Here is a 23,930-nt window from a genome sequence, read left to right on the forward strand (position 1 = left end):
GTCTCGAACTCCTGAGCTCAGGCAATCCACCCACCTTGGCCTCCCAAAGTGCTGGGATTATAGGTGTGAACCACCGCGCCCGGCCTCTTTTTCAAATGTATTGAGAAGGACATCCAGATCATTGATCTCAGTCTCCCCAAAACGACTGGCCATCCTCAAAGGATCTGGGGACCAGGCATGGTGGCTCACACCTGTAATCCCAGCACTTTGGGGGGCCAGAGCGGAAGGATCACTTGAGCCCAGGAGTTCAAGACCAGCCTGGGCAACATGGTGAGACCTCCATCTCTATAAAAAACAACAACAATTAGCCCGGAGCAGTGGTATATGCAACTGAATAGTCCTAGCTACTCTGGAGGCTGAGGTGAGATCATCACTTGAGCCCCGTAGTTCGAGGCTGCAGTGAGCTGTGATTGCACCACTGCGCTCCAGCCTGAGTGACACAGCAAGACCCTGTGTCTAAGAATAAAATGGATTAATTTACAGCTTTTTCTAAAAAAGGATCTGGGAAAGAATTGCTTGATGCTGCTTCTCTTTGAGGAAGTGATCCCTTTGGTCAACCTGACGTTCCTTTCAGGGTCCTTGCTGTGATGGGGGTAACTGAACGTGTCTTGGAGGAAGTCTCTGTCAGAAGCGAGGAGCAGGAGGCCGGGGATGGTGGCTCACACCTGCAGTCCCAGCGCTTTGGGAGGCTGAGGCAGGAGCATCACGGGAACCCGAGATGAGGAAGTTGCAGTGAGCCAAGACCGTGCCAATGCATTCCAGCCTGGGCAACAGAGCAAGACTCAGTCAAAAAAAAAAATTTTCAGAATTCTAGATAGCAAGAAATTAGAAAATAAATAGGGTGGAATGATACAGGGAAGAGCAGAGACAATGTGAGCCTCCTTTAGGGATGACAGTCAGAGGAAGTAACATCTGAACTGAGCACTAAGCTAAGGAAAAGAAGCAGTCACTAAAAAACAAAATGATGGCCTGGTGCAGTGGCTCACGCCTGTAATCCCACTGCTTTGGGAGGCTGAGACAGGAGGATTGCTTGAGGCCAGGAGTTCGAGACCAGCCTGGGCAATATAGCGAAACCCCTTTCTACAAAAAAATAACAAAAATCAGCCAGGCATGGTCGTGGACACCTATGGTCCCAGCTACTCGGGAGGCTGAGGTGGGAGAAGCGCTTGAGCCAAGGAGGCGGAGGCTGCACTGAGCCGTGGTTGCACCATAGCACTCCAGCCTGGGCAGCAGAGTGAGGACTCTGTCTGAAAAATAATAAAATGACAGCTAGGTGCAGTGGCTCACACCTGTCATCCCAGTGCTTTGGAAAGCAGAGGCAAGAGTATCTCTTAAGACCAAGACTCAGAGACCAGCCTGGGCAACATAGTGAGACCCCCTTCTCTACAAAAATAATAAAAATAAGCCTGGCATGGTGGTGTGTACCTGTATGTAGTCCCAGCTACTCAGGAGGCTGAGTTAGAAGGATCACTTGAGCCCAGGAGTTTGAGGCTGCAATAAGGTATGATCGCACCACTGCACTCCAGCCTGTATGACAGTGACAGTTTGTCTCTACAAAACAGAAAGAAAGAAGATTACAAATTTGAATACGTGCATATGGAAAAGAGGACAGCATGTTCAGGGTACATAAAGGAAGCCCAAGTGTCTCGAGCAAGTGATGAGAGATGGAAGAAGAGAGCACCTGCCCTCTGAGGGGAACTCCCAGGACTACAGGCTGGGCAAGCACTGTGAAATTCTGTTGTAAGTGCATCGAGAAGGCACCTAACAGGTTTTTTTTTCTTTCTGAGATGGAGTCTCATTCTGTCACCCAGGCTGGAGTACAGTGGTACAATCTCAGCTCACTGCAGCCTCTGCCTCCTGGTTCCAAATGATTCTCCTGCCTCAGCCTCCCAAGTAGCTGGGACTACAGGTGTGCACCACCACACCCAGCTAATTTTTGTATTTTTAGTAGAGGCAGGGTTTCACCATGTTGGCCAAGCTGGTCTCGAACTCCTGATCCCAGCTGATCCACCTGCCTCGGCCTCCCAAAGTGCTGGGATGACAGGCATGAGCCACTGCACCTGGCCCCAAAAGTTTGTCTTTAAACCAGGGGTCACTCACCAGATACTGACTTTTCGGGGAAACCGGTTTCCCGGGATTTCCTGCAGAAATACTCAAAACGTTAGCTTATAGCCATGTGCTAGCTAAAGGATGCAGTTGAATCGGCCCCCAGCTCCTGGCCTGCTGAAGAGAATGTGTCTCCTGATAGGCCCTGGTTCCCTCCCCATCCTTCACTGTATTTTCAGACTGGACAACTTTGCCTCCATCCTCTCTTACTGCAAGAGGATGTTGGCTTTTCTCTCTGCCCACAATCTTCACCAGAAGTTGAAAAGTTCCTTTTTGAAGTTTCCTTTCTTGTTAAAGAATAAGTGTGCTAATAACTTTGTTAAGCCCCATCTTACGTAGCTGTGAGACATGCCATGCTTAACGGGCACATAGTACATTCTATGTCCTTGTACTTTAACCAATTATCTGTGCTGACAGGCATGTCCCAGCTCTCCATTGCTTTTTACATGTTTAGAAAAGTTTTAAGTTGTTAGCCAATCAGGTTTTAGTTTAGACTGTGAGGTCTGGCTCCAGCCAACAGAGATCAGACACAGCAGTAGGGACGCCCCAAATGCATAAGGAATAAATTTGTGCGTTTCCCTTTGTTCATTGTACTCTCGTGGCAAGATGGCTGGCGAGGGTACCTTTCCTGCAGTCCAGGAAGTAAAAACTGCATTGCTGAAAGATCCTTTGTCTCCGTGCTGATTTTTCTTTGTGGCACCGAGCATCTATTTCCAAAAATATTTTCCTGAAGCACATCTCCCTTTATATCTCTTGCTTTCATGGAACCATTTCACAGCCCCTTTCTGCCTGCAAAAACAAGTACAAGATCACCTTGGCCCCCTTAGCATTTTGCGACGTGTCCCTGGCTTGCGCTACTGAACTTCACATAGTCTGTATTTTACCTGAGAAGTTCTCAAAACTTTTTGAGAGCTTCGCACTTTTAAAAACTATTGAGATTCTGGGCGTGTTGGCTCACGCCTGTAATCCCAGCACTCTGGGAGGCTTAGGCGGGAGGATCAATGAGGTCAGGAGTTCAAGACCCACCTGACCAACATGGTGAAACCCTGTCTCTACTAAAAATACAAAAATTAGCCAGCGTGGTAGCATTCGCCTGTAATCCCAGCTACTCAGGAAGCCGAAGCAGGAGATTCGCTTAAACCTGAAAGGCAGAGGTTGAAGTGAGCTGCAGCTGCACCACTGCACTCCAGCCTGGGCAAGAGAGCAAGACTCTGCCTCAAAAAAAAAAAATTTCAGAATCCCCCAGCTGCTTTCCTCAATGTGGGTTATAACATCAATTGATACAGCATTATAGATTAAAACTGACATATTTAACTTATTATTTTTAACTCAGTTAACAATGAGCCATTGCATAATATAAATAACATATTTGTTAAAAGCAAACTATATTTCCCAAACAAAAACTGAGAGGAGCAGCATTGTTTTACATTTTTTGCAAATCTCGGTCTGGCTTAATGGAAGACAGCTGGATTTCCAAATCCGCTCCCTCCTTCAATCTGCTACAAAACGTTATTTTGGTTAAGTTATATATAGAAAACCCAGCCTCACACAGATATGTAGATGAAAAATAGAGGCTCTCGTGGAACCCCAAAAGAGTCTTAGAAACCTACAGGGGGCCTTGAACTCACCTTGAGAGCCAGGGCTGTGGCTAAACCAGATGGCATCTTTGAATAGGCCTGACATTCCTCCCTACGCCCTGAGCTCACACTGTTCTCCCTCCTGTGATTCTTCCTTCCCTCATTCACCTGCTTAAATCCTAACCTAGACCCAGGTCTGATGTTTCTACAACAGACTGAAGAAGCCCCAAGGCCCATCAGATGGAGCTAGCAGAGCCACTAGAGGCCCAAACCACCACGCCAAGCCAAATCCTAGACTCAGCCATCCTCCTGCCTCAGCCTTGCAAAGTGCTAGATTACAGGCCTGAGCCACCACACTAGGCATTTGGGATAATATCCCCAAGTGTCCTGGAAGAAGGCGACCTTCTCGCAACCCAGCTCTGCCAGGGTTTGCAGCGGTCTCAAAAGACCCCTAGGATGTTGTACTGCTCTGCACAGGCTGCCATAGCACAATATCATAGACTGGGTGGTTTAAGCAACAGACATTGATTTTCTGAGTTCTGGAGGCTGGAGGTTCAAGATCAAGGTGTCTGCAGATTTGCTTTCTCCTTGCAGGTGGCTGCCTTCTCACTGTGTCCTAGCATGACCTTTCCTCTGCACATGTGCCCCCGGAAGTGTTTCCTCCTCTCCTTACAGAGACACCAGCCCTGTTAGACTAGGGTCCTACATTAGGGCAACGTTCAACCCTAATTACCTCTTTAAAGACCCTATCTCGGCCAGGTGTGGTGACTCACCCCTGTAATTCCAGCACTTTCGGAGGCCGAGATGGGTGGGGATTACCTGAGGTTGGGAGGTCAAGACCAGCCTGACCAACATGGTTAAACCCCATCTCTACTACAAATATAAAAATTACCTGGGTGTGGTGGTGTGTGCCTGTAATCCCAGCAACTCGGGAGGTTGAGACAGGAGAATCTCTTGAACCTGAGAAAGATGTCGTGGTAAGCCAAGATTGTGCCATTGCACTCTTGCCTGGGCGACAAAGCAAGACTTCGTCTCTAAAAACAAACAAAAAACACCCTATCTTCAATATCTCCAAATAGAGTCACACTGGGAATTAGGATTTCAACATGCTTGGGGAGACACAATTCAATCCATACCACATATTCACACCCTAAGCAGCCATATCTCACCAGGCCCCTGCTGTATATATCAAAATAGTTTTCAGTAAAAATCCATAAATGAAACAAGTCATCATAATATTAAGAACAAAAATGCCAATCGTGAAAATTTCTTATATTGAACTAAGCACACAGTAAAGAAAAATCTTTAAAATTTACAGTGTGGAAAAGAGAAATGTATCAAGGTGTCTTAGTTACATGCAAATGTTTTTGATAAAACAGAAAAATAACCTGGAAACATTTTTTTCCGAATGAGTCAATTCTGCTAAATTTGGAGACTTGTTAGTACCTGGAATGAGAGAATTGAAGTAACTCAAAGATCCGTTTATCTTTACAATGACTGTAGCATCTTTTATTTCAAATCGATCATTAAATTTCAACAAGTTAGACAATTCACGTTTTGTTTCATTTTGTTTGAGACAAAGTCCCATTCTGTCGCCAAGGTCAGAGTGGAATGGTGTGATCATAGCTCGAGGCTCAAAAGATTCTCCCAACCTCAGCCTCTTCAGTAGCTGGAAACACAGGCACATGCTAAATTGCCTTGTGGCAAATTAGCCGCACTTGGCTAATTTTTTTTTTTTTTTTTTTTTTTTTTTTTGTAGAGAGAGTGTCTTTCTGTGTTGCCCAGCCTGGCCTCAAACTCCTAGACTCAAGCAATCCTCCCGCCTCAGCCTCCCAAAGTGTTGAGATTACAAGCCCTGCCCACCTCACCGGGCTAACAATTCATGTTTTAAACAATGTTAACAATCTCTGCTTAAATACAGGAATATGTATGTAGTTTAGAGATACAAATTTCAGCAGAAGCAAATTCAAATCACTCTGAACCATTACGAACCTTTCCTCAGAAGCAATGTGTGTAGCCAAGTCCATACATGTTGAGACCAGCTAGAATGCTAGTTCTCCAATTTGAGTTCCATAAAGAGGACCGTCTTGGCTGAGTGTGGCAGCTCACATGTGTAATCCCAGCACTTTAGGAGGCCAAGGCGGGAGGATGGCTTGATGTCAGGAGTTCAAGCCCAGCCTGAGCAACACAGTGAGACTTCGTCTCTACAAAAAATAAAAATTAAAAAAAAAAAACAAAGCTGAGCACAGTGGCATGCACCTGTGGTCCCAGCTATTCAGGAGACTGAGGAAGGAAGATTGTCTGAACCTAGGAATTCAAGGCTGCAGTGAGCAGTGATAGTGCCACTGCACTCTAGCCTGGGCGACAGAGCAAGACCCTGTCTCTAAAAAGAAAAAAGAAAAAAAAGATAATCTTCAACAAAAGATGAGTAATAATAATAAATCCTAACTTGCAGTTTACACATATATCACAATTATCAGAAGATACTGTGAACCAATTGCCTAGAACATAGACCAACAGAAGATTTGAAGGGACAATATTTTATTGCTAATTTTATTAGAATTGCTGGTGTAAGATGACAATAAAAAGCTGACCAACTTCCAGTCAATTTTATCTTTTTTTAATTATCTAGGAACAATGAACAATTTCTTTTTGAGACACGATCTCACTCTGTGGCTCAGCTAGAGTGCAGTGGTGTGAACACAGTTCACTGCAGCCTCAAACTCCTAGTCTCAAGAGATCCTCCAGGCCCAGCCTCCCAAGTAGCAGAGTCTATAGGTGTCAGCCACTGTGCCTGGATAATTTTTTAACCTTTTTAGTGGCCATGGGATCTCACTATGTTGCCCAAGCCGGTCTCGACCTCCTGGCCTCAAGCAATCCTCCTGCCTCAGCCTCACAAAGTGCTGGGATTCCAGGCATGAGCCACTGGGCTTGGCTGATGAATTCCCTTACTGCTTTCATCCAGGGTGAACCCTCCCACTCCCCTGCTTGCTGTGCCACTGGTTATCACTGGACCCAGATATCAAGCTCCATCTGCCCCTCAGTTCCTCCCAAGGGTAAGTACTGACCTGCCATGCCCAAAGGAGCCTCAGCCAGGGGCGTGTCTGGGTGCGGGTGATGAGGTTGTAGGAAATGGTGCAATGCAGCTCTCTCTTTATGCAGATTTATGTGTGCAGAAGGTTTATGCATGAGTGAGGTGCCTGGGACAGTATTGGGGAAAGGGGGACAGGGATAGAAACAGCTCTTTATCTGTTCTTCCTGCCCAGGGCCACAGGCTAATGTCTGAACCCTATGGAAAAAGAGTGCAACTGGAGACAGAAGCCAAAGAGGTGATTTCCCGACGAACTCAGAGAAACACAACAGCTCAATCCTATTCCTGCTAAGGTCTCCGATGGAAACACAGTACCCGGAGTCAGGGACCATGAGGCTCTCCCCAGTTTACATAGAATCCCTGGTTCCTCTGGCCCTTGGAGCAGCTCCAGTGGTGCCCTGAAGCGGCATTCTTAGCATAGAAATGGGTGGTCTCCCAGGAGATGCCAGTATCCCCAGCACTAACAAGTCTCCTTCTGTTAGCTTTGTGGATGGAGAACATGGCAGACATGCTCTTTCTGCGTTCCAGGTGGTAAACTCTGCTAGGAAGACCTGGCTCCAGAGAAACCTGGGTCGACCTCATTTCTGAATTAAGCATATTTCTCTACATCTCCCAGAGTTGGCTTTGGAGTGTTTCCTCTGAATGTGGCTGCTCATGTCAAGTCCAAGGCAAAGAGTAGCTTTAGGACGGGAAGAGCACACAGGCTTTGGTGCAGATAGGCAAGGTCCTGGGAGCTGCCCACACGCGCCCGTGCCTGGCAGCCTGTGCTGAGCCCCGGCCGTGCACGGCTGTATCCACTCTCGCAGCAGGCATATGGGGAAGGCAGGGTGATCACTGTGTGTGCCCGCCTCACAGGGCTCATCCAAGTGTCCCTTCCACCTTTCATCGCCTCCTGCTGGTAAAAGGAAGCCTCCCACGTGCACTCCTGCCCTGGAGTCTCCACCCTGCTGGCTTAGAAACTACCTTGATTATACTTATACTGGCTTGCGGCTGCCCAGTCATGAAACCCATCTTTGGGTCATTTCCACCCTTTATTTTATTTTTTGAGACAGAGCCTTACTCTGTCACCCAGGATGGAATGCAATGGTGCGATCTCAGCTCACTGCAACCTCCACATCTGGGGTTCAAGCAATTCCCCTGCCTCAGCCTCCGGAGTAGCTGGGATTACCCGTACCCACAACCACTCCTGGCTAATTTTTGTATTCTTAGTAGAGGCGGGATTTCACCATGTTGGCCAGTTTGGTCTCGAATTTCTGACCTCAGGTGATCCACCCGCCTCAGCCTCCCAAAGTGCTGGGATTACAGGTGTGAGTCACCCCCATGCCTGGCCTGACCTTGCTTCTTAGCTCAGTATTTCCTATTCGAAATTAACAAAACCTTCCCTTTTCATGCACCACATCAGGAGTTGCCAACACCCACTCTGATCCTAACTTCAATCCAGGCTTCAGACCAAGAAAACCCGTCTGACCTTTCCCCAGAAAGAAAGATCTCCTGTGGGGTCCCCAGACTAACCCCCTTGTCCTCTGGCTCCTTTCTGTAAGATCACCGCTCTGTTCGTTTCAACAGCAGAGCTAACAGAGCGTGGGCGGGAGAAGGACATGCCTGGCTTCATTTTTCACTCTGCACAGCCTTCAGCAACTTGGCAAACCTGTCAGAGTTGCAGTTTCCTCTTGTTTAAAGCAGTGATCACCCTGCCTTCCCCATATGCCTGCTGTGAGGGTGGGTACGGCCATGCATGGCTGGGGCCCGGCACAGGCAGGGGTGCTTGGTGAAGACGAGGGCACCTGCACCCACACCCACCAGTGGAGTGCTGAGCTGGTCCTTGCTTTTCTCTCTGTGTGGCTCCTCTCTGGGCCCTTGTTCTAAATGCACTTCTGTATCTTTGGACTTCTGTGGCCAACATTCTCTCATTCAATCAGCAAACACTGAGTGAGTCCCTATTGTATGCCAAGGATTGCATTTAGGCATCAGGGTTCCACAAATGAGCAAGACACGCTCCTAATTTTTAGACAGCTTACGCTCTGGTGCAATGAGGGCAGATTCGGAAACAGAGCAAGGAGGGGCTATAATAAATGCATAAATCAGCAGCCCCAAGCCCTGCCAGGGTACCCTTTGGGTCTTACTAGTGCCCCCTGCCCCTTACTAGTCCTGGATATGCCCAAGGAGATGCATGCCTGAGTCTCAGTTTACCCACCTTTAACATGGGGGCATTCTCGATTTCCAAGGTTTCACTGAGGCATCGCCAGCCCTGCTCCAAGTCCCTCAGGGAGGGTTGATTCTGACTCTAGCTTACTACCAAACAAGCCCCTCAGGGTTTCTCAGTCTTGGCAAAATATTGCACTTGGCTTTTTGGATTAATCTGGAAGCCATCATTCTCAGCAAACTGACACAAGAACAGAAAACCAAACACTGCATGTTCTCATTCATAGGTGGGTGTTGAACAATGAAAACGTGGATTCAGGGAGAGGAGCATCACACACTGGGGGCAGTTGGGGGACGGGGAGGGGAGGGACAGGGGGGTGAGGAGGGTGGGGGGATAACATGGGGAGAGATGCTGGATATAGTATACACCTAAAGTAAACTAAAATATCATCTCAAAGAACCATTTCTCCTACAACAAAGCAAAACACATAAGCCTGACTAGAAAGCAATGTTAGCATGTCCTCAGGGTGGCTTGCCGAAGCTTTCAGATCCCAGCCTGCTCCCCTCCCTCTTGGCTCTCAGGGGAGGGGACTCTGTGACAGCCTCTGCTGCTTTACAGAAGGCGCTTCCCACTCGCTCCCCTCTGCCGTGCCCCAGGGCTGTGTGCTCAGAACAGCCGGTTCTGTTTGAAGCCAGTGGACTCTGCCTAAACCTCCCGATGATACGAGCTCCCTAAAGCATTGCGCTGTTTCCAAGTGGGGAGTGCGGAGGAGGTTAAAGGAATGAAATCGCCTCTCAGAGGCCATTACATTCCCAGGGCTTCCTAATTCCTAACTACAGCTTAAACATGCAGAGAACCAAAAAAGGGAAGGCTCAGGTGCCTTGGAGAGGCTCACACACCTGTGTCCCTGCTGAGCAAAGCAAGCAAAGGGATACTTGGTCTTATCCAGAGGTGGGGGGTAAGGAGAGGAAGCGGGGTTGAGGGGTGGGAAGGACACTCCCCGAAAACCTTCTACACTGCAGGCAACCAAGCCTTTCCTACAGGACATAATCAAATTCCCAACATCTCTACAGGGTGAGGCTTCTGTCCCTGCTTATTATGTAGGGGGTGGGGGGCAAAGTTGCACAGATATAAGGCAAGGGACGCAGATTCAAAACCAGGGATATCTCATTTCCAAAGCCCTGTTCTTCACTCTAAGCCATACTGTCTCCTAATTAAGTTTGGCCAGGGTCAGGGGGAGAGGCAGGAGCCTCTTGTGATGAGGTGGGAGTCTTTTTTTTTTTCCCCCTTGAGGTGGGAGTCTTAAGCCACTGATGACTCTGGGATGTCTCTTGCAATTCCAAATGGGCTGGAGTCAGCCCTTTACCTAACTCAGCCAAACCACCTGCATAACACATAAGACTTTGGGGTAGTCACCACTTCAACTCCTCTATTTAAGAGAAAGGCTGTCAGGCTGGGTATGATGGCTCACATCTGTCATTCCAGCACTTTGGGAGGCCAAGGTGGGAGGACTGCTTGAGACCAGGAGTTTGAGACCAGCCAGGGCAACATAGCAAGACCCTATCTCTGCCAAAAGAAATTTAAAATAAAATTATCCAGGAGTGGTGGCCTGTAGTCCCAGCTATTCGAGTGGCTGAGGTGGGAGGATCTCTTCAAGCCAGGAGTTCTAGACCAGCCTGGGCAACATTGCAAGACCTGATTTCTAACAAAAGGAAAAAAAAGGAAAACTACACAACCATGCCTGTAGTCCCAGCTACTCAGGAGGCTGTGAGGTGGGAGAATGACTTGAGCTCAGGAGGTCGAGGCTGTGATGAGCTGTGATTGAACCACTGCACTCTAGCCTGGGCAACAGAGGTAGACCCTGTCTCAGAAAAAAAAATAGAGAGAGGAGTTTTACATCCAGCCAAACTAAGCTTCATAAGCGAAGGAAAAATAAAATCTTTTGTGAGAGAGGAAGTATCACCTCTGCTTACCAGAAACCATCCATCCCCCCACTGCAGCCTTACAAGCCACTTCTTCAATGTGCTTTAAGGTATTCAGATGTGCTTATTAATTAGCCATCATTATTGACCTGACATTCGGCTGTCATTTAAATAAACTTGGTGAAATTAATGAGGCCCTTAATAACATGCAGATTTCTTGTGCTAATTATTTTTTGGTCAACAAGTTCCATTGTTAGTATAAATAGCAATATGAATACACCAAGGATCAATATTTGCGTGGGCGGCGAGCTGAGGAATAAGAGAAGGGACACTCACGTCGGGGGGTGTTGGGAGAACCCTAGGACTGGACACGAGGAGGCTGCCTTGAGTAAGGAGCAGGCTGAGGAGAGCTTCGTGGATGGTGGGGTGGGAGGAGCAGGGTGGCTCCCAGATGCACAGAGGGAGTCTGTGAAAGGGCCCAATGTGGCAGTAACTGTGGCTATCCGGAGCCTTCTAAGATGCACACACTGATACAAGTTCAGAGACACTGAAGATTCTGCCATTGTCTCCACCCCCAGCCACTTCCAACAGACCTCAAGTCCCCACTGATCCAGCCATCCAATGAGCCCTCTCAATCAGTACCATCTCTTGGCACCCTTTTCCCTTGATCTGCTGAAAGCTTGCACCTTGGCTTATGTTCCCTCCCTCACTAGATGTTTAGTCTCAGCCCCTGCAATCCGGCTTCCAATCCAGAAACCAAAAACGAAAAGCGAAAATTGCCCCCCATTAAGGAGCTCTCTGCTGGTTCTCATGGTCTAGAGTGCAGTCCAAAGCTTCCTTAGAGTGTAGTCCCTTTTCATGGAGTTCAAGTGTCCAGACCTTAACTGTCCTTATCTCCCCAGCCTCCCATCCTACATGCATGAAACGCTTTGGGAATTCATCCGTTCCCCTCATTCCATCATTTCATTTCAGCCAGTTAACTCCTGCACAATCTCCACCCTTAAAATCTCACTTCTGTAGGGGACCTTCCAGGAATCCCCAGCCAGGCTTCTCTACTCCCAGGCCTCCCAGGCTTCCCATGCTTACAGCTCTTGTCACACTGTTCATCATTTTCACTATCAGGTCTTCCTTATTTTATGTCTTGCTCATTCCTGGTACCATGAACCTCTCAAGGGCATGACATTTGCCTGATTCACCTCGAGCTGCACAAAGCCCCGTGGTGCCTAAATGTTTGATGAACAAACAAATGAGTGATGAAATCCTTGTGGGAGAAAGGATTGTGGGGGAGACTGAGCAGTCAGCAGATAGGTGAGCTGGGAATGGAATCACAGTGAGAAATGGAGAGTAGAGATGAAGTCTTAAAGCAGCTGCTGGCTTTGGTAAGTGGACTCAGCACAGACTGAGAACATTGATAAGAAACTGGCAGGAAGACAAGAGTACAGACTTCTCCATCTCCTTCACCTGCAGTGACTATTGATGCAGGCAGAGGGCACAGCTGGAGAGAATACGGCAGATTTCCCAGCCACGTTTGGCTCAAGCTCTGTGTACATATTTTAGGAGGTACCAGTGGGCAAGAAATAGCATGCTGATCAGGGACAGAAAGCTGGGTTCCTGTTGACCCAGTGGAAGGATCTTTCTAGAAGGTTGGCATCTCCTGCTCTGAGAAATGTCGGGTGTCTTATAGAGGTTGGCATTTTTCTGCAGAACAAACCATGTGTCCATGAGCTATCAGGTTTCCTTAGAAATTTTTAGCTTTTTCCAAAGCACACAAGGAGGCTCTAGCCAGGGGTGTCCAACCTTTTGGCTTCCCGGAGCCAAATTGGAAGAACTGTCTTGGGCCACACATAAAATACACTAACACTAAAAAAAGGTCTATGCATAATTTTCATATCTACCACCACAGATAAGCAAAAAATTCCTGCATTCAAATTACTGGACACAGCTGCTCTAGACTCTAGCCACGGAAGACCATCAGAAGATGCTAAGAGGCTCCCCTGGATGCAGCGATGTGGGGAGATCTCATCGCCCAGCTCTGAGCAAGCTCTCAGGTCACAGAAGCATTGGCATCTTTCAGGGAGTCACATGATGGTGTCAGGCCTGACGACGGTGGGGTACAGCTCTCCCAAGACCCAAAGGGGGATTCACTGAACATTTGCCATGTACACAGCACTAAGGGTTGAATCTCAAAAAGTCCTCCTGCTCTGATGAATTTCTAAAACAGATGACTTCACTTTAGGTGAAATGTCAGGAAGTGTGATCTGGGAAAGCAGCAAAGGAAGGCTGCATGGGTCTGGAAATTTTATCTCTTAAAGCACAGGTTCCCAACCCCTGAGCCATAAACCGCTATTGGTTTGTGGCCTGTTAGGAACCAGGCTGAACAACAGGAGGTGAGCAGTGGGCGAGTGAGGGAAGCTTTATCTGCATTTACAACCACTCCCTATAGCTCACATTACCATCTGAGCTCTGCTTCCTATCAGATGCGCTGCAGCATTAGATTCTCATAGGAGCGCAAATATATTGTGAATTGCACATGCGAGGGATCTAGGTTGCATGTTCCTGATGAGAATCTAATGCCTGATGATCTGTCACTGTCTCCCATCACCCCCAGAATGGACCATCTAGTTGCAAGGAAAACAAGCTCAGGGCTCCCACTGATTCTGCATTACAGTGAGTTGCGGAATTATTTCATTATATAGTACAATGTAGTAATAATAGAAATGAAATGCACAATAAATGTAATGAGCTTGAATCATCCCCGTACCATCCTCTCCCCGCTCCACCCTCCCCTGGTTCATGGAAAAAATTGTCTTCTGTGAAACTGGTTCCTGCTGCCAAAAAAGTAAAGGACTGCTGTCTTAAAGATTGTTTTGCATTCTTTCTTCTCCTTGACCAGAGAGGGGTTAATACAATGGAGATTCCTTTTCAGCATCAAAAGGGAAGACTATCTATGTGAGCTAGGCTTTTATTTGAGTTGAAACAACCAAAAACTCTCTACAAAATAGACAGAGTCCAGGATGTCAGAAGGCTTAATGCCCCGGGGGAAACAAAATTACATTAACATTCAAAGATGTTCCAATATTTCTTCAAGTTTCACAACTGATACTAAATTAAGCCATGAAATGCAACCACGCTAATTGGCAAAAGGCACATGATAGACAATAATGATATAAAAGTTCATCTCTTACTCCAACTAATTACAAAAAAGGATTATTTTTTAACGAAGGAAAAAGCTCTCACATTCACCATATGGATCCTGAAGCACCTTTCTTGCACACAACTCTGTCTTCCACAGCCCTAATGTGAAATGAAATTTTTTTATATTAGCATGTCAAAACATGGGATCACATGTCCAATGTGGTGGCCTAATGCAATGGAATTCACCTTTGGGTCAATGAATAATGCATCACATAAGTCTTCTAACTGAAATAGGTATCACTGAGTTAGAATTCTTTATCATCAGTCTATTATAAAGACACATGCATGCATATGATCATTGCAGTATTATTCACAATAGCAAAGACATGAAATCAACCTAATTGTCCATCAATGATAGACTGGATAAAGAAAATGTGGTATGTATACACTGTGGAATACTATGCAGCCATAAAAACGAACAAGATCGTTGTTCTTGTTCAGGCACACAGATGGAGCTGGAGGTCATTATCCTTAGCAAACTAACCCAAGAACAGAAAATCAAATACCACATGTTCATAATTATACATGGGAGCTAAATGATGAGAACACATGGACACATAGAGGGGAACAACACACACTGGGGCCTTCTGAAGGGTGGAAGGTGAGAGGAGGGAGAGGATCAGGATAAATAACTAATAGGTACTAGACTAATACCCAAGTGATGAAATAATTGTACCACAAATCCCCACGACACAAGTTTACCTATATAACAAACCTGCCTGTATACCCCTGAACTTAAAAGTTAAAAAATAAGAATTCTTTAGGGGGTGCTTTCTCTCTGGTATCAGTCACTGAGCTTTCCCATGCCTGGTATCTTTTACAGATTATGAAGAGTGCAGACTCACCCCTTATCTCCACCAAAGTCTAACCACCAGGGAAGAGATATAAGGAACTGCAAATGGGGGCAAACAATTCACTTTATTAAGGTGCCCAATAATTGCCAAAGTACAAGACAAAGTTGAAATTGAGACACGACTTAGATATGAGGCTAGAGTAGAGGCATCCTATCAGCACCTGTATGGACTTGTATTTCCCCAAAGAAGAACCTGGGGTCTGGCTATCTTATTTGCAAGAAATTCTCAGGGATCAGTGGTGGGCAGCCAGAGAAAGTGAGGGAAGGGAAGAAACCCACATTGGATGCATAATTGCTGTGAGCGTCTGGGCTCTCGGAACAGTCCACCCAAGATCAGCCTTAAGCTGCAACCACTGGCTTCCCAGTCTGTTGGTTGGGTGGATCCCCACCTCCAGGCTAGTCATACCTGCTGATGAGTGACTTCCACCAACATCAGGAGTGTCAGAGAAATACAAAAGGTAGAACACAGAAGATCACTGTGGGTACAAAAGGTAAGTGGTTGTCGGGTCAAGGTAGGTAGAAGCCAACTCAGAAACTTACCATTGCAGCTGTGGCTAAAACTGAATGGAGGACAAGGGAATGCAAATGAAACCACAGATGCGTGTGATACACTTGCCACAAGTGTGTGAGGTCTATTGTAGGGGTGTGCTGGGTTCATTCATTTAGCTGACACCAAAGATGGCAGCCCTCCCTATCAATGCAAGCCCCAGCAGCACACAGACCACCAGCTCAAATACTCAGCTCTCCTTCAAGGGCAACCTCAGGTCCTAATCCAAGGCACACATGCACGAAGCCACCGTGAACTACAGCTTCTCTTACTGATGAGGCGCAAATGGGCAAAAGGAGGACTGAAAATCTTTCCTGCTTCTGAGCCAAAATCCTACTGATGTGTTGGGGTAATGCTTGCTCATGCGAACTTTTCTAATCTTAGTAGTTTAATACAATAACTGTCTTTCTCAAATTGTGAGCTCCAACCTTGGCTTCCCCATAGCCATCCAGAGACCCAGGTACCTCCCACATTCTGGTTCTGCTATTGTCAAGATATTTATCAGCATGAAGAAGGAAAAGGCAGGTAGGATTCCACGTGCAAAGGTTCTATGGGACAGAAATGAAAGTGGTTCCTGGCACTTCTGCCTACTTACCATCAGCTGAACTCAGTCACTTGGCAGCAGTTAACTCCAAGAAAGGCTTGGAAACAGGCTGAACTTGTGTATCTAGGAATAAGATGAACATGTTTAATGAACACCTAGGCCATCTCTGCCATAAATTCCTTCTTTTCATAAGACATAACCCAAAAACTAAACAGCTTTCATCAATACGGCTGATATGGTTTGGCTGTGTCCCCACCCAAATCTCATCCTGAGTTGTAGTGCCCGTAACCCACGTGTGGTGGGAGGGACCCAGTGGGAGATAATTGAATCATGGGGGTTGGTTTTCCTTATACTGTTCTGGTGGCAGTGAATAAGACTCATGAGATCTGATAGTTTTATAAGGGGAAACCCCTTTCACCTGGCTCTTGTTCTCTCTTTGCCTGCAGCCATGTAAAATGTGCCCTGGTTCCTCCCTTGCCTTCCGCCATGATTGTGAGGCCTCCCCATGCATGTGAAACTGTGAGTCCATTAAACCTCTTTTTCTTTATAAGTTACCCAGTCTTGGGTATGTCTTTATCAGAAGCATGAAGATGGACTAATAAAAACGTGTACCAACATTCCTCCCTTGGAAAAGGGTAGGTGCAAAGGAAGGCAAGAGAAATACAAAGAGTTCCCTCCAATAATTGAAGAAGCAAATTGCGGTTTTTGAAAAGTACAGAAAAAAGCCAATTCCTAAACCGTGCAGTTAGCACAGTCCTTCATTCCATCTTCCCAGTTTCCCATAAGGATGCTTTTATACCCCAGTATTATAGATGGGGAAACTGAGGCTCGGGAGGCCAAGTGGTTTGCTGAAGTTAACATCCTTGATGGGAAGCATGGGATTTAAACTCACGTCTTTTCACATAGCTCCTCAATGTGAAAAAGGAGGGCCAGGAGCTATGTCCTTGACTTTTATCGTTTACATTCAGAAAACAAAAAATACAAGAGATGGAATCATTCTGCTTTTGTTTCTAGGCCACAAAATCCTAGCCAGAAAGCCTAAATTAAGAAACAGAACATGAGATGTATTAATCTGCTAGGACTGTCACAGCAAAAGACCACAGACAGATTGGCTTAATTAAACAGCAGAAACTTATAGGCTCATAAACACATTATGAGCAGGGTTGGTCTTTTTTTTTTTTTTTTTTGAGACCTAGTCTCCCTCTGTCACCAGGCTGGAATGCAGTGGCACGATCTTGGCTCACTGCAATCTCTACCTCCCAGTTTCAAGCAATTCTCCTGCCTCAGCCTCCCGAATAGCTGGGACTACAGGCATGCACCACCACACCGAGCTAATTTTTTGTATTTTTAGTGGATATTGGGTTTCACCATATTGGTCAGGCTGGTCTTGAACTTCTGACCTCATGATCTACCCACTTCAGCCTCCCAAAGTGCTGGAATTATAGGTGTGAGCCACTGCGCCCGGCCAGGGTTGGTCTTTTCTGAGAGTGGTGAAGGTGAATATGTTCCATGCTCTTCTCCTAGCTCGTGGTGGTTTGCTGGTGATTTGGCATTCCTTGGCTGGTAGATGCATTACCCCATCTCCCTCAGGTTCATCCAGTGTTTCCTCTGCATCTGTGTCAGTCTCTGTGCCCACATTTCTTCCTTCTTTCCTTCTTTCTTTCTTTCTTTCTTTCTTTCTTTGGAGACAGAGTCTCACTCTGTCACCCAGGCTAAAGTGCAGTGACACGATCTTGGCTCACTGGAACCTCCACCTCCCAGATTCAAGCAATTCTCCTGCCTCAGCCTCCCGAGTAGCTGGGACTACAGGTGCACATCGCCATGCCCAGCTAATTTTTTTTTTGTATTTTTAGTAGAGACTGGGTTTCACCATGTTGCCCAGGGTGGTTTTAAACTCTTGAGCTCAGGCAATCTGCCTGCCTCAGCCTCCCAAAGTGCTGGGATTACAGGCTTGAGCCACTGCTCCCAGTCTTCTCTGCTATTTTATAAGCACACCTGTCATACTGGATTACAACCACACTAATGGCCTCATTTTAACTTGATTACCTCCATAAAGACCCCGTCTCCAAATCAGGTCACATTCTGTAGCACTGAGGGTTAATACTCCAATATATCCATTTTGCAGGAAAGGAGATACAATTCAGCCCCTGTAACATAAGGCGGGGGTTGGAATTCTCTGCCTCATTCAGAGAGTCATCAACCAATTCCAATGGCAAAATAAAGGGATTGGTATTCACCTTGGAGACCCAGGTCTCAAAACTGAGAACAACATTCGGGGTGACTCAATGCATCCCTTGGATTTCAGGAAATTGGGATCAATTTTTATCTTCCTGATTCAGAGAGATCTCAATGGCAAGATTTCCCAGGGTTCCCAGTAAAATGGGGCATTGTTGGTTTGCTATCCATATTCCAGACTTAGGGTGAAAGATCTCTTGGTAAGGAGCTCCCATCACTTCTGAAGTAAAACACAGAGGTCAAGTCCTATTTCCAAAGAAAATATTACATTCCCCTTTCTATTTTTTTTTTCTGGGTTGTACTTTAGACAAAATGTTCTCTGCAATTAAGACAGCTGTAGCTGTATCTTATTTCCTCTACCATTAATCTTTTATAAACTGTGACATTAACAAACTTCCCCATGTCCAACCTGTGAAATCTGCCATCTCTCACCGCCGTTGACTGAAGGTCTTTGCTTGGAGATGCTCTACTGATAGCACGTGAGCAATTTTGACGAATGTGTCTCTCCTTCTCATTACAAGAAATGCTAATCTTCTGACATCTCTCTCTATGTACATTCATTAAAGGACTCCAAGCTCTCCACACTCTGGTGGAGGTGGAATTCAGCACTATATTTGCTGATTTTACAATGATCTGCTCACACAGAGTTATCTCATGATGTGGTATTAAAGAATTAGGTCAAATAATCTGGATAAACCTTTAGGATTAAGGGATCTGTGCTTGTCTCACTGACCAGTATTTTGAAAACCTAGTTATGCTCAAGCACACACAGTATATTCATTGCTCATTCGTGCCACAAATTGAAGCGTGTACTTGCAGGAACTCGTCTCGGCACTGGGGAAGTAGAACTCTGGCCTTCCCGGATCTTGTGGTAGAGGGAGAAAGACGAAAGAAAAAATACATTAATGATGACAATACAATGGGGTAAGTGGCATGGGAGACAGAGGAGGGGGCTGATAAGCTCCACTTGCAGTCAGGATGATTTCAGAAGCCAGGTTAGATTTGAGCTTATTTTGAACAACAGGAAAGAGTTTGCTGGGTGCAGCATGCTGTGGACCTAGGAAGACCATCCAGGAAGAAGGCATAATGTGTGCAAAAGACAAGAACATGGCATGTTGAGCAAAAAGAATATCTGTCTTCCTAACAAAGAATATGCACACAGAAGATATGCAGGAGAGGCCTTCAGGGGCCAATTCCTGCTTGGCTTAAACACCAAGCTACAGAACTGGTCTTGACCTACAAGGCCAGTAGCTTCAACCCATGTTCCATGAAAGCAAGGCCCCTCCAGCCACCTCAGAGAGCATGGGGTGGCAGGGAGAACAGCACATGGAGAGTTGAATTCTTCACCCCCATTTTAGTCAAGGCAACTTGGCTGAAATGAGGACAGTGGATCAGCTCTGGGGATGAGAAAGAAAGCATAGATTCAAGAAGCATTTTGAAAATGGATGTATTCCTCAAAGTTTTCTAAAGAAACAGAATCAGGAGACAGATATGAAGAGATAGCTACAGATACAAAGAGGTTTACAGTAAGGAATCAGCTCACTGTGTTACGGAGGCTGAGAAGTACCGGGATCTGTGGTCAGCAAGCTGGAAAAGAAAGAGACCTGATGGTGTAAGTGCCAGTCCAAAATCTGGCAAGCTCAAGGCCCAGAAGAACTGAGGTTTTCATTTACGTCCTAAAACAAGAAAAGGCTGATGTCCGAGCTCAAGCAGTCAGGCAGTAGGAGTTTCCTCTTATTCATGGAAGGGTCAGCCTTTTGGTCTTATTTAGACCTTCAACTGATTGATTGGGGGCTACCCAATTTAAATGTTAATCCCACCCAAAAATACTCTCACACTCACACCCAGCATAATGTTTGATGAAATATCTGGGAACGCCATGACCCAGTCAAGTTGATGCATAAAATTAACCACTGCAGTGGAATTAGCAAAACCTGGAATCACCAGCGGCTATGGGGAGTGAGGGAATAGGATTAGCGGGGGTTGAGTCTAAGGTCTGAAGACTGGGCAGACATGTGTATGGAGACGCCCTAGGTAAGACGGGCAGCATTGTCGGTCTGTAATAAACAATCGTCTATTTCTGGAAAAGTCCTGCTTGGCATCTGGTGCCTGATTTGTATACTTTCTGGTCCAGATGAAAACTGGGTGGAAGCCTAAACCCTGCCTTTTCTCTCTGCATCATATTTCCAGACAAAATCTTTACAACGTCATGTTCCAGATTCATAAATGCCAAATTACCCACAGTCATGTCAGCAGAATATTCTTAGCCTGGCCAGGAGATGTTTGTGACTGTCTTCTGCAGAAGGCCTGGGCCACCATACTGCACACGAAGAGCAGGAACTGCGAGCAGCACAAGTGTGTAGGCAGTAATTACGAGTCTACACACCCTGTAGCAACAGAGAAGAGCCTGGTGTTCAAACTGAGGCAGAAGCATGAAATAGCCCTCCATCCTTTCCACATGGCTGAGATCAGACATGGCACTCCACCAAGGGCACTCACCAATTCAGATATCCTCCAATGGGGCCGGAGAGAGAAAGGGGAGGTAAGGCACTCACTCTGAGGATCATGGAGAGGCTACATCAATAAGCACTTGGAGGAAAAGCAAAAGGATGCGATGACGCAGAAGCAGGGTGCTAGGAGACCAAACGTCACGTGCAGCCAGTCCTGGGGAGCAGGAACTGTGAGGTGACACAGCCTGCAGCAACAGAAAAGGATGAGAAAGATGGAAGCTATAGACATCTCCCACTCTGTTCTGGGACCAGGGCTGGCTCTCACAAGTCTTAACAATATCTCCTCCACAATCTACTTTGAGGACTATTAAATGAGTGTCTTTCTTGTTGCAAACAGAGAAACCAGCCTGGCTGTACCCAACAAGGAGCCCAGAAATCCTCTGCTTTATAAACCTCCAGCCTTGTCTAATGACAGATGATGGCAGAAACCCAGATACCTCCGAGCCCACCTTAGGACTAGACTCACCACACACACCCGTAGGGGATTCTAGGAACTCTGGACAGCCCGTTCTCCAACTTCAGCTGGAAAAGTGAGCCCTCTCTCTTTCTGCTGAAGGAACCAAGGAGTCATTCCCTTTCTTCTTGATCCTAGCTCTAGCCACCTGTCTTCTTCCATCACTGTCTCCTCTGCCGGGATCCATCCTTCCCAGGCCTGTCTATGGAGGGGACACAGTTTGCCCAGCTCCAAGATGAGCACACTCACTTGTGTTCTGTTACAGTGCCTTTTTCTGCAGGGCAGTTCTCAGGAGATGGGAACAACTGCTATGTGGAATTTACAACCTTTTCCAGTGCACGGAAGTCTTTTAGTTCCTGGCTTCAATGCGCATTCTTCCCATTCTAAGCTGTCCTTAGACACTTCTGAGCTCTGAGAGCTCCTGTCTCACTCCAGCATGGAACCCAACAAGCCTCCCAGCCCTTCGGATCCCTGCCACTCTCTAGACAACCTAACAACCTTATAACCCATTCTCCTTCACTGAGGTTTCTTATCCCAGGGCACAGAGGCAGGCAAGATGGAGCCATATGTATAAACTGGTAGCCACTGGAAGCCCCTGTTCCCAAGTAGGACATTTGCCCTTCAGTGATCCTCTCTCCCCTATCTGGGCCTCTGCCTCACACAGGAATCCCCCCTTAGGTTATATGCCCTTTTTGCCCATCCTCGAGTGTTTCCTTGGTTTGGAATGACTAGAACCAAAACACAAGCAATAGCTCCTTACCTCCCAGTTCCACACCATTGACTTGGGATGAAATCCACCATTCTCCAGGCACATTGTCCAGATTTCTTTCTTTTGCCTTTTGGTGAATTTATTCAGCAAGGAATCATACTCTAAGATGTGCTGACCCCTCTCCCCAGCCTTCTGATTCTGGACTGTGAATGTGCAGGATCAGCATCCTGAGAGGAAGGAGCTTTCCACTGGAATCCAAGGGCCATTACAGCAAAAGAGCATCAACTGGAACATTGGAAGGATTGCCAGCCCCCTCCTTAAAGTGCAGTGCAGTGCAAAGAAAACCATGTGGGAGTCATCATGTTCTTCAGTCATCTACTTACTGAACACAGCACTGCCCTGAGCATTAAGAATACATTAGTGGCCGGGTGCGGTGGCTCACACCTGTAATCCCAGCATTTTGGGAGGCCGAGGCAGGAGGATCACTTAAGGTCAGGAGTTCGAGACCAGCCTGGCCAACATGGCGAAATCCCATCTCTACTAAAAATATAAAAATTAGCCGAGCATGGTGGTGGGCACCTGTAATCCCAGCTACTCAGGAGGCTGAGGTAGGAGAATCACTTGAACCTGGGGGTGGAGGTTGCAGTGAGCTGAGATTGCGCCATTGCACTCCAGCCTGAGTAACAGAGACAGACTCCATCTAGAAAAAAACAAACAAAATACATTAGTGACCTAGACAAGCAGCACCTTTTCTGCTTTTCCAGAAGAGACATGAAAGTGCCTTTACGCCCTTGAAGTGTGTGCCTTTATGCCCTTGATCTGTGTGAACTTTATCCTTCTTCTGGTAGATAGGGATAACATGTGAAACCTCTAGAGTGTTAAAACTGAGTCACCCGTATGACCACCCATGGCACAGTGCCTGGAACAGCCTAGGCATTCACCAACCACTAGCTGACACATAGAGATTTCCCATCTTGACCTGGAATTCCAGGGAACACCCTCAAGTTGATGGGAACCACCCTACATGGCACCATCAGATGCAAACTGGGGGTCTGTGGTCCAGCCTGGAAATACACAGAGGATAAAAATTCATAGATGATGGCGAGAAAACAAATATAAACCTCTTGATGTGGTTCCCTGCTTAATTTATTTCCAACTTTGTCTTAAGTGATATTTCTCACTGATAGCGATGAAATGGAAAACAGCTAACGAGAGTTAAAATTCCCGTTGAATGCTCCGGATTTATCCACCAGCTCCCTCGGGTGCTCCCAAGCAGGTTGGTAGTGTGCTACTGCCCCCCTGTGCGGTCAGCAGGGCTAGCAAGCATCCGGAAACCCAGCCGACCCCAGGAATTTTATCTTATTTTTTAATTTTTTTTTTAGAGAGAACACTTAAGAAGGAGAAAATGGACTCTCAAAAATCCTCTTTATCCAAGATCAAATAGAATAAAACCCAATTAAGTCCGTGCAGCTGTCGGCTGTGTAACCAACTCAAACCCTATATCCTTCGCCTCTCTCCCCTGGGCTCTTTCTCTCCCTGGTGTGTATTGGACACTCGGCTCTGTTTACAGGAAATAGATCCATTAACCCCAGAGACAGAAAAAATAAAAATAAAAATCTCCTAATAGCACGCAGGGCTCACACATACCCCAAATGACAATCTTTGCAGCCAGGTGTGGGGAGGCCTCCAGGATCTTCAGGACCAAAGTGACAGGATTTGTAGACTCTGCCCAGAACAGTCTCTGGGGCATAGTTGTTCTGCTGTCCTGAGTTCTGTTCTCTGCTCACAAGGCACCTCTCAACCCCTCTGCCTCAAGCTGGCTTAATGGATCTTTGAGCTGTTGAGCTCAAGAAATAGTCACTGAACTAGGTCTCATAACCCTGCTATGAGCCCAAAACATAAGGATCATATAATCTCGAGGCAGAAACTATCCAATGGGTAAACTTCCATGGTACGGTGAGAACTGGGCCTAAGGAAGCAAAGGTTGCAGTGAGCTGAGATCGCGCCATTGCACTCCAACCTGGGCAACAGACTGAGACTCCAT

This window comes from Sapajus apella, unplaced genomic scaffold (assembly GCF_009761245.1).
Source record: "Sapajus apella isolate SASKATOON/1434 unplaced genomic scaffold, GSC_monkey_1.0 scaffold88, whole genome shotgun sequence".
NCBI lineage: Eukaryota > Metazoa > Chordata > Mammalia > Primates > Cebidae > Sapajus > Sapajus apella.